Source organism: Acomys russatus, chromosome 5 (genome assembly GCF_903995435.1).
Source record: "Acomys russatus chromosome 5, mAcoRus1.1, whole genome shotgun sequence".
Classification (NCBI taxonomy): domain Eukaryota; kingdom Metazoa; phylum Chordata; class Mammalia; order Rodentia; family Muridae; genus Acomys; species Acomys russatus.
Genome location: NC_067141.1, coordinates 44,289,115 through 44,299,058, shown reverse-complemented (window position 1 = coordinate 44,299,058; position 9,944 = coordinate 44,289,115).

Here is a 9,944-nt window from a genome sequence, read left to right as displayed (position 1 = left end):
AATCTTCCCATCAGTACATAGGCTTTATTTTAAAAGACATTTGAATGGAATGTAATACATTTTGCTAAAGAGGTAAAAGTATTTGTCCATTGAAAACTACAAAATATTTATAAAGACTCTAGAAATGAATGGAAAGATACCCCATGCTCACAGGTTAGAAGAGTTAATATTATTTAGATGTCTGTATCACCCAATGTGATGTTCAGACCCAACCCAGTCTTTATCCCAAACCCAGTGGCATTGTATAGAAATGGAAATAGTCTAAAAATCATTGGAACTACAAAGGACCTCAGGTACACAAAGCATTTGTTTTTAATGGTGGCATCTCACTTTCTGATTTCAAAGGAGTTACAGAGACCCATGAAATGGGATAAGAGGCCAGAAACAAACCCAGGTATATATGGTCATCTGGTCCTCAACTAGGATGCTGGAAGTTCACACTAGGGAAAAAATAATTTATTCAACAATTTACACTGGGAAACCCGGGTGTCTGTGTGCAAAAGAATGGAACTTACATTATACATGGAAAACAGCTGCATATACATTAAATGCTTATTAAAATGCCAGATACTATAAGTATTTGAGAAAAAGCAACTTAAGAAAAGAATCATGAAATAGGTCCTACAATGAATTACTAAGCATGGTTCAAAAGGAGAGCAACATTAAATGTGGCTTTTGTGCAAGGAAGGGACCCATCATGAGCATTCAAAGGGAAGCCACTGCATGGGCGTGGGAAGCCCTTGCCAAACATTCCTGATATGGGATTCCACTCTAAAATGAGTGTGGAAATCCTACAAATCAATAGCAAGAGAAAAGATAACCGAGTTTTCAAACTAGGCAAGACATCCTTGCTCCTGTGAGTTCCTTTAAGGAAAGAAAAATGTTGATGCTAACATGGGTGAAGGTAGTTCTGAACAGCAAGTCATCAGTTAGGGCCTGCAGGTTCATGGCTAAATTCTTCCTTCATTTCAAACTGCAGGCATTGACATGGCTTTATAGTAAGATTATAGAGTTATTACTGCGGCTAGAGTATGCCACATGAAAGAAATGGATAAGGTCAGGTCAGGCTGAGTCTCATAGGAGAAATAAGCAAAAATCCAGAAATAGTTTTTCAGTTAAGAACCACTTTGCTTTGAACCTGTAAATGCATCCCTGTGGTGTCATTAGAGGTTGTGTGTGTGTGTGTGTGTGTGTGTGTGTGTGTGTGTGTGTGTGCTGAACATTTTCAGATCTTAGGAAAAGCAATAGAAAGGTACTTCAGGTTTCAGAGATGAAATGTATACAAATTTGCATGACAGAAAAGCCCCTTTGGTAATAGCTGTCCCAGGCAGGTAGACTAATTAAGAGTCTAAGGGAATCATCTATGCAAGAAGTGATGCAATCTCTATCAAGAGAGTAGCAGGAAAATGCAGAGAAAGAGTTTGGGTTAAAAAGAATATCAAAAAGATGGATTGATTAAAAAAAAAAAAGATGCTCCATCAAATGAAAAAAAAAGATGCTCCATCAAATGGTGTGTAAAAGAAGGGCTCTGATGGCTTTTGGCTTGGGAGATGGGATGTCTGTAATAGCATTCTCTAAATAGGACAGCGTGTGACTAGCTGGTTGGAGAACAGTTAATTTATCTTTCATGTAAGGAACCCTGAAAGCAACTGTGATGATGCAGCTTGAGCTCTGGCAGAGTCTGAGTTCAAAGGTATTTGGGAGTCATTTCAGATAGATTGCAATTGAACCTGGGGTTTGTGGGAATTATACAGAGGAGGGGGCAGGGAGGGCCGGGGGGAGACTGTGGGAAACCTAAGCAGCATGGGTATTTGAGAAGTACCTGAAAGAGAAAGTTTGCTAAGTAGGCAAGCAAAGGTGTTCTGAGAAACCGAGGCATGGTTGAACGTAAATAGTTCTTGCTGAGTCCTCTCTGAAGTCTACCCTCCATAAAGGAGATAAAAAACATATGACAAAGCTTGTCTCTAAGTCTCCTCAGACTTAAACATCAGTGCCACAATAACTGAGAATGCTACCCAGCCCAAGGGAGGGAAAAACCCACCAGGGGAATGTTAATAGAGAACATGAGGAAAGGAGGTTTGAAGTAAGTAAAGGAAAGCATTGACTATGACTGGTAGCCAAGGGACATTGGACCATCACTAAAAGGAACAGTTAAATTGGTTGTTTAACTGTTCAGTCCAAATTTGAGAGCCTGCAGGGTTCTCTGAGTGTCAGTACTTCAGAGAACCCAGGAAAAATGCTGGATGAGCAGAGCAAACCATCAGAGATTGCTTGCATACTTGCAGTGACCTTGGAAGACAGCTTGCTGCTTTCTGTCAGTAAGTCGGGGAGGGTGACATGAAGACAAAGAATATCCTTTAGTCCTTCCATGGTTTTGACCTTGAATGTAAGGAGAGTGAGACAAGTGTGGAGCTTGAGAGGAGAGTCAGCAAGCAGGAAAGGAGCAAGGGTCCGCAGGCAAGAGTTCAACTCTCGCGTCCTCTGGTTGAAGAATCCTGTAAGAGGAAGGTGTTCAATTCTATAGGACAAAGCATGACCAATGGGAGAAGACTCAGGCAGGTGTGTGTTAGGGAGGAGTGTGTTAGTCAATTTTGTGCCGCAGTGACAAAATTTTCTGAACTGAACAGCTAAAAAAGCTCAGGTTCAGAAAGTTCAGTATATGGCCTGCTTGCTCCACTGTTGAGTGCCTAGGATGCTAGACCAAAGCAGCTGACTTCGTGTTGACCAGAAAGCAAGGACAAGATACGCTTCAAAGTCATGCCCCCAGTGACCTCCTTCCTCCAGCCACACCATACCTCATACTCCCCACCACCTCACAATAATGCCGTTGTGTTATGAACCCAGCAAGGGATTCATCCATTGTCTAGAACAGAGCCCTCAGGGTCCAGTCACCTCTCAGTGCTTGGATCTACCAACAAGAAGGCAAGCCTTCAATATCTGAACCTTTGGGAGTGGTACTTATCATAGATGCTGTGATAAAGCACACAAAGAAGACAGACCATGGGCCAAAAGGAAGGATGTGGTATATGAGGTCACAGGTAGACAGAGTAGTAAACAAAAGGACCATCATTTCTCTGTGAAGCAGGAACAGGATGCAGACAGTTGTCACTCAGGAGACATAGGAGATAAATGGAGTGGTCCATAGCAGGATTAGCAGACTGATCAGCTGCAGTGCCTTGAACCACTGCATTCCCCACCTTGGCACTAACATCACAATCTTTGACAAGTCATTTAGCCTTTCAGTTGCCTCTGTGTTCCCTGTAACCAAGCAATGAGCTCTAACTTTGAGTTATGGAAGAGATTCCATGAGATAATTCATGCCACACGTTTTAGAATGTTTGGCACACGAGACTCTTACTGCCTGCAACCATCATTATTGGTAGAGGGTGACTGCAATCTGGGATGGACCGAGCACCTCTCTAGGTGAGTGGGAGTGTATTGACCAGGGGAGGGTGAGCTTGGCAAAGGAAGTGATGTGTTCTGCTGGGAAGCCCTCAGATGTGAGAGGTACTCAAGATTGCCACACCCTGTCATGGAGAGGCTAGTTCAAGGAACACAAACACTGGAGAGGCCCAAGGCAAGAGGCCTTGAAGAACCAGCCATGTTGTAAAGGAGTGAGCTCTTGTGAGTGTTGACAGGAAGCCTATGAAACCAGAGAGCCACCCTGTATATGAAAGCCCTTTAAGCTGAGTGGGCAGTGTAGCAGAGGGCATGGCCAGGCAGAGCGTGGTACCATGCTGTAGAGAGCCTCAAGTGTTCGGGCCTTTTGTAGCTGAGGATATAGAAACTGAGCAGTGATGGGATCGCTCTCACGCTCTGTTCATTCTCCATGTGAGAGTGGCTACGATGAGTAATGATGCTAGAGGTTCAGGATAGGTGCTACCTGCCAGTGACGCAGCTGGGCTGTGTATGTTGGGAACTCCTCACCCCCCAGGCAAAGAGCGCAGCTATATTTCCGGCTTTTAGGTGATGACGCTGTGGCACAGAGCTGTTTGGCCAGGCCATTGCAGCTTGCAGGGACAGCAGCACCATTAACGCGCTGGCACTGTGGCTTCACAGACTTTCTGTGTCCACCCAGCCAATGTAGCATGCCCTGTTTTCAAAATGGCTGGACAGAGAGGGGAGTACCAGGTGGAGGTTGGGATGATGCCAGGGTTACATCAGCTCAAGGATAGTTAAAAGGGGTTTGACTGGAAGGATGAGAGTCCACCAATGAGCTCTGAAGAATAGTGGATGAATTATAGATATGAGGCCCTCCTGACCCAGCAGCTAGCTAGGGGGAAGGGCTTGATGTAATACTGTTGGAAGGCCTGTGGCTCTGTCTCTCTACAGTCTATGACCCTAGCTAGCCTGCCTCTGCATGGCCTGACAAGGCAAGAGCCTGAATCACTCAAAACCTCCAGTCTCCATGTGGTAGAGGTTCTGTGGAAATACAGAAGGACTGCTAGCCTAGTGGGTGCTCCTCGTCCCTCATGGCAGCCAGATGGTGTAGTGGTAGCAAGAGTTTCACATGGGCAAAGAGAAAGATTCTCTGGGCAACCCTCTAACCTTTGGTTGGTAGTGAAACTTGAAAGACTACATAATTCTGACCCAACCCCATCCTTCCCAGCCCTAAGCAGAGCCCAGATGCTGAGATGTCTCCTTTCTTTTCATCCTCATCTGGATTCAGAGCCTTTGAGGTTCTCCTCAACACTGCCACAGACGTTTCCAACTGTACTCTACATCCGGTCTTCCATCACCTTTTCTGCTCTTGGCAGTTATTAGCAGATACACTTTGTGTGTTGGTGTGTGTGGCTGCCTGCCACGGCCAGCTAGTCGGCAACTGATCCCTCCGTGGCCAGGCCCCTTCCTGGTCCTTGACAGCCTTTTTATCCTGTTCTGACATCTATCTTTCCTTGAGATTCCAAACTCTAGTTCTCCTGTCACCTCCCTCACCTCCTGACCGCCTCGCTTTGCCCCCTTTTAGCCTTGATTCTTCAATTCAGTCACTGCTCCGTTGACTCATTCGGCTCCCAGGCGTGTCTTAAACCTATACAGAGCCAAGCACATGTCAAACGTTCCTTAGAAATTTAATATTCAGTGATTAGTAACTGATTTATGATCTCTTGGCCTTGAATTAATTTTTTTGGCTTTTAAATTTTTTATTGCATTTTTTAGAACATTCCATCTAAGCCCTCTGACTGTGATGATTGAATACTTGTTAGAGGCAAAGCCAAGGGAAAGTATTAACTCCTAATCCTGCTAAAGACATCCTCATTATTACATGTGCTTGTGTTTTTGGCTTCTCTTTTGGGTGCCTTGACAACAGGGCACCCTGTCTTTGCTATAATCCCTAGTGTGCCTCATGTGAAGGAGTCCTGGAATAAGTGAGTAAATGAAATGCCCATTTGGCTAAGGAACATATCTTTAGTAGTTATTTTGATAGTTTTCCCTCTAACTACATATTTATATTTGTGGATGATTCAAAATCACTTTTGTTATTTATTGCCCATTGCGCCAGTTAGTTTTATGTCACCTCGACACACACTAGAGTTGAGAGGACCTCAGTTAAGAACAGGCTCCCACCAGGCCGGCCCATTCTCTTGATTAATGACTGATGTTGGAGGCCCAGCCCATTGTGGGTGGTGCTACCCCTAGGGAAGTGGTCCCTGATGATATAAGAAAGCAAACTGAGCAAGCCGGTAAGCAGCACTCCTCCATGGCTTGTACTACAGTTCCTGCCGTTCAGTTCCTGCTCTGCCTAAGTTCCTGCCCTGACTTCCTCTAGTGATGGACTATGACCTGGAAGGTTAAGATAAAATAAACCCTTTTCTCCCCCAAATTGCTTTAGGCTTGTAGTTTTATCACAACAGTAAAATCCCTAACTAAGATAACAAATTGAATGAAAGCGGTTTGCAGAGAACACATGTGAGATTCAGCCATGTGTACGTGTAAACAATCTTGCTGGGAAGGAAGTACTGCCCAGTGTGTTTGAGAAGAGGTACAGCAGCCCTCAACTGGGATTTGGCAACAAATAATAACAAAGATGCCAAAGGGAGGGGAGAGAGATTTAAAGTTGCAATGGGTCGTTCTCTTATATTCAATTTCTGTTAGCCCCGAGACATAGAAAAACATTAAAATTTTCCAGGTTCAACCTTTCCCTCCTGTATATTGCTTCCCTTTCCATGCTACGGTACAGTTTCCATTCTCTCCTACAAATGTCTTTTAAGATCTTTCCAACATGCCCCGCTGTGTTCCTTCAGACTTCCCAACAGGCAGAGCCCCTGACACCTGGTTCGCTAGAGATTCTCTTCAGCCATTGACCAGCTGTTCTTTATATGAATGTTTCTGGCCTATGGGAGACCTGTGTTTCTTTGGCTTTCTCAAGAGAAGAGAGAATCATCCTGTAAGTACTTGGTAGACTGCATCAGGAGCAGAGCCAAGCAGAACATCAGGTTATTTATTTCTAAGACCAAACTTTTGTCTTCTGGTCATAACTGGCTTTACGTGGGCATGGTTTATGTCATTGAGCAATTTCTGGGGCATGGACACGTCAAGGGGACACACCTTAGGAAACAAATGAAGACTAAAACGAAGTATAGAGAACAAAGAAGTAAGAAGTTACACCACACCAGCAAGATTAGATGCTTTGAAATCGGCCCCTTGTCGTAGAAAAAGTAAGAGACCATAGAAGAATTATATAAAGAGAAAAAGCCCACCTTTGAGGTTTGTTGTGATTACCCTACAGTGTGACTGGGAAGATATTTTTAATGATATTTTAATGTTAATAAATTCCTTTTCCACATGCCAAATACCATGGCTTTATATGTATTTACTCTCCTGACTTTTTTCTTCCTACCTCTAGCGTGCCTGCCAAATACGCACAAACACATTAGGTCTTTGTGTATTTAGGATTTAAAAGCAAGGTTGGGGAATATCCGGCTGTGGTGGTGTTTCTCTGAGACACGGTGGGGGATGCTGGTCAGAAGACAGCACATGACTTGTAGCTGTTTGTACCAGTAAGTTTCTCCCGTCATCGGTTGCTTGTGGGGAAATGGCTTTGAAAAGGCTTATGAATTCTTTTGGCATAACCTTTGTTGGGAAAATGAATTACGAGTGGTTCGTTTTAGGCCAAGCCTTTTGTTATCACCATTTAAAGCCATTTTGTTTGTTCACTTTGTGAGAGCCATTCTGAGCGCTGATGAATGTGTGTGTGAGGGAATACAAGAGCCTGCAATTTGTTTTGATTGGTCTCCATTTGGACTCCGAGAGAGCAGGTGCTGTCCTTTGGACTGGGTTTTGGCAATAGTTCGGGTATATAAATATTAGAAATACAGACTAAAGCTACATTTAAATGATCTTTCTCCATAAGAGTAGGAGAGCTTTGCATTGACTATTAGACTCTGTGTAAAACTCTCAGTTTTTACACCTTTTCATATAAATATGTAACATGCCATATGCCTGAACATCTGCATATATATGTGGCCTCCATTGTGCAGATATATAGTAGCATGCAAAGTTTCCACACTTCTTTAAGTCTACGCAAATATTATTTTCTTTAAAAATCTGAGAATGTGATTTTTTTTTACAGTTTAAAAAAATTTTTACACATAAATACAATATACTACACACAACAAGAGGAACCACAAAACAATTAGGAATTATATAAATGTTACATTCATAGTGTTTTGGTTATTTGTATTTGGCAACCTTGAAGAAAACATCTTTCCTAATGTAACAAGAGGGTTTACTTTTCCTAGTCTAAACTGCATAGACAGTTCTAACTTTAGAACTATGTCAAGGCTTATTTTCACTTTGGTGTGGTTTTTTGTTGCTTTTCTTTAAGCTTTAGAGAATGACCCACTGCAGCTTTAAGTCTTTTTTTTTCCCCCCTCCCTTCTGCATCTTTGTTATTGTTTGTTGCCAAAGCCCCTTTGAGGGCTGCTGTACCTCTTCAAACACACTGAGCAGACCACAGCAGTACTTCCTTCTCAAGCAAGACTGTTTACACATATACATAGCTGTCTCTCAACCTGTGCCCTCTGCAAACTGCTTACATTCGATTTCCTTGCTCCTCAGATACAGAAATGGAACTTTCTGTGACCTCCCCCTACCCCCACTCCCCCCCAACCCCCACCACCCAAGACTGGACTGACCCAGTTCCTCCGGCAGAAATAGAGAGCAAAGCCCATGCCACATTGTGTCCTAGCTGTTCGCATGTTCCTCCCTCCCTCCCTCCCTCCCCCCTGCTGACGTGATTTCTTTGAGAATTAGGCCCTGTCTTTGTCCTTATGGCCTAGGAACCGGGCTCACTACCTGACATGTGATACTCATTAAACGTTTATTGAGAGAATGAAAGAATGGATGTGTTTGTTCTTTCCATAATGAACATAAAAAGAGAGTTATTAAAGTAAAAATGATTACCAGTGACATGCACAAATGACCAAGGGCCCCGCATATTTTATCTGCTTTTTGCTTTGAGGAATCTGGAAAATGTGAATGTACGTACAGGCTGAATGCCATGAAGACATTTAAAATATGGCTGCCTTATGGAAACTCAGTTTCCACAGGGCAGGAGCTCTCCGGGGATTGAATAATTCATGGTTCTCCTCACTCCAAAAGGAATTGCAGTGAGGCTGCATCTGAAGAACTTGGCCATGGCAGCAAACCAGAACCCCCTACTGGGTCAGCACAGCTCATGGTAGAGACACTGGGGTTCAGCAGCAGAGACACACAAGCAAGACTGTAAAGCCTTGTTCAGCATTAGCCTAAGTTACTTCCTCATTTCCGCCGTGTTTAATGAGCTGTGTCGCTGGGAAGACCAGGAAGGACGTGTAGTTAGCATCCTTCACTTCTTGTGTCTGTTGGTTGACCCACTTAGATAATTAGCCACTCCCCACCACCACCCCACCCCAGCACCCCCACCCACCCCCCACCCCCTCCCCCACCCTCACTTGACCTTGCCTCAGACTCATCTATGGCAGATTAAAAAGCCTGAAGCATGCAGATCTACCTGGGAACCCAGGGCTGTAGGCTTCCTGCTGAAGTTCTCCAACATGGCCTTTAGGTATAAGTATAGCATCTAAAACACTCGGTAGCTATGGGCTTTTAAACAGCTCCCTACAACCTTGGAAATTAAGAATGCCCTCTAGGTTAAGACTCACTAACATAGAACATGTTTTACATGAAATAATTATGTAAACTAATATTGTAGGCCAACCATTTGGTTGCATTTACAAAATGCAGAGTAATATTTACTAGTCTTCCAGTCCTTTTACTTAAGCAGTAAAAGGCGCAGAGTTACCATGATGGAAAGAAAGTTGAAGTCAAATGGCTCTGAGGCAAGTCTCAGCTCTCTGCCCTCTGACCTGGACTGCAGGGAAACTGTCCAGGGTCATGGCCTCACTCTTCCTGTCACACTTAGGCTCAGGGAGGCCAGCCATAGAGCTCAGCAACTTGGTTGTGACCCACTGAAGTTCTTACCATTTTTATGTTTTGTTTTTTTGTTTTTTCGAGACAGGGTTTTTCTGTGTAGCCCTGACTGTCCTGGACTCTCTTTGTAGACCAGGATGGCCTCAAACTCACAGAAATCCGCCTGCCTCTGCCTCCCAAGTGCTGAGATTAAATGTGTGCACCACCATGCCCAGCCCCTTACCCAATTTTTAAGGTCGTTAAACTGAGGATCCTTTGCCGGTCACACGCAGCCCACCTTTCCATTTGAGAATCATGATTTTTATGATTCATCACCTCATAGCTACCTTCCCACCTTCATTTCTATTTCCATTTTGCTCTTTGCCCCATCGCTGGCATGCTCGTCCTCAGTCAATTCTCATGCTTGCTCTGATGAGTCACAGAGAATTCATCTGCCTAGCTCAGGTTTTCTCTGGGATCAGATGGTTTTAGCAGGCTGGTCCTTGGGAGCCTCAACTGTAGTCTAACTTCTGTGTTCTGCACTCGATCTTAGC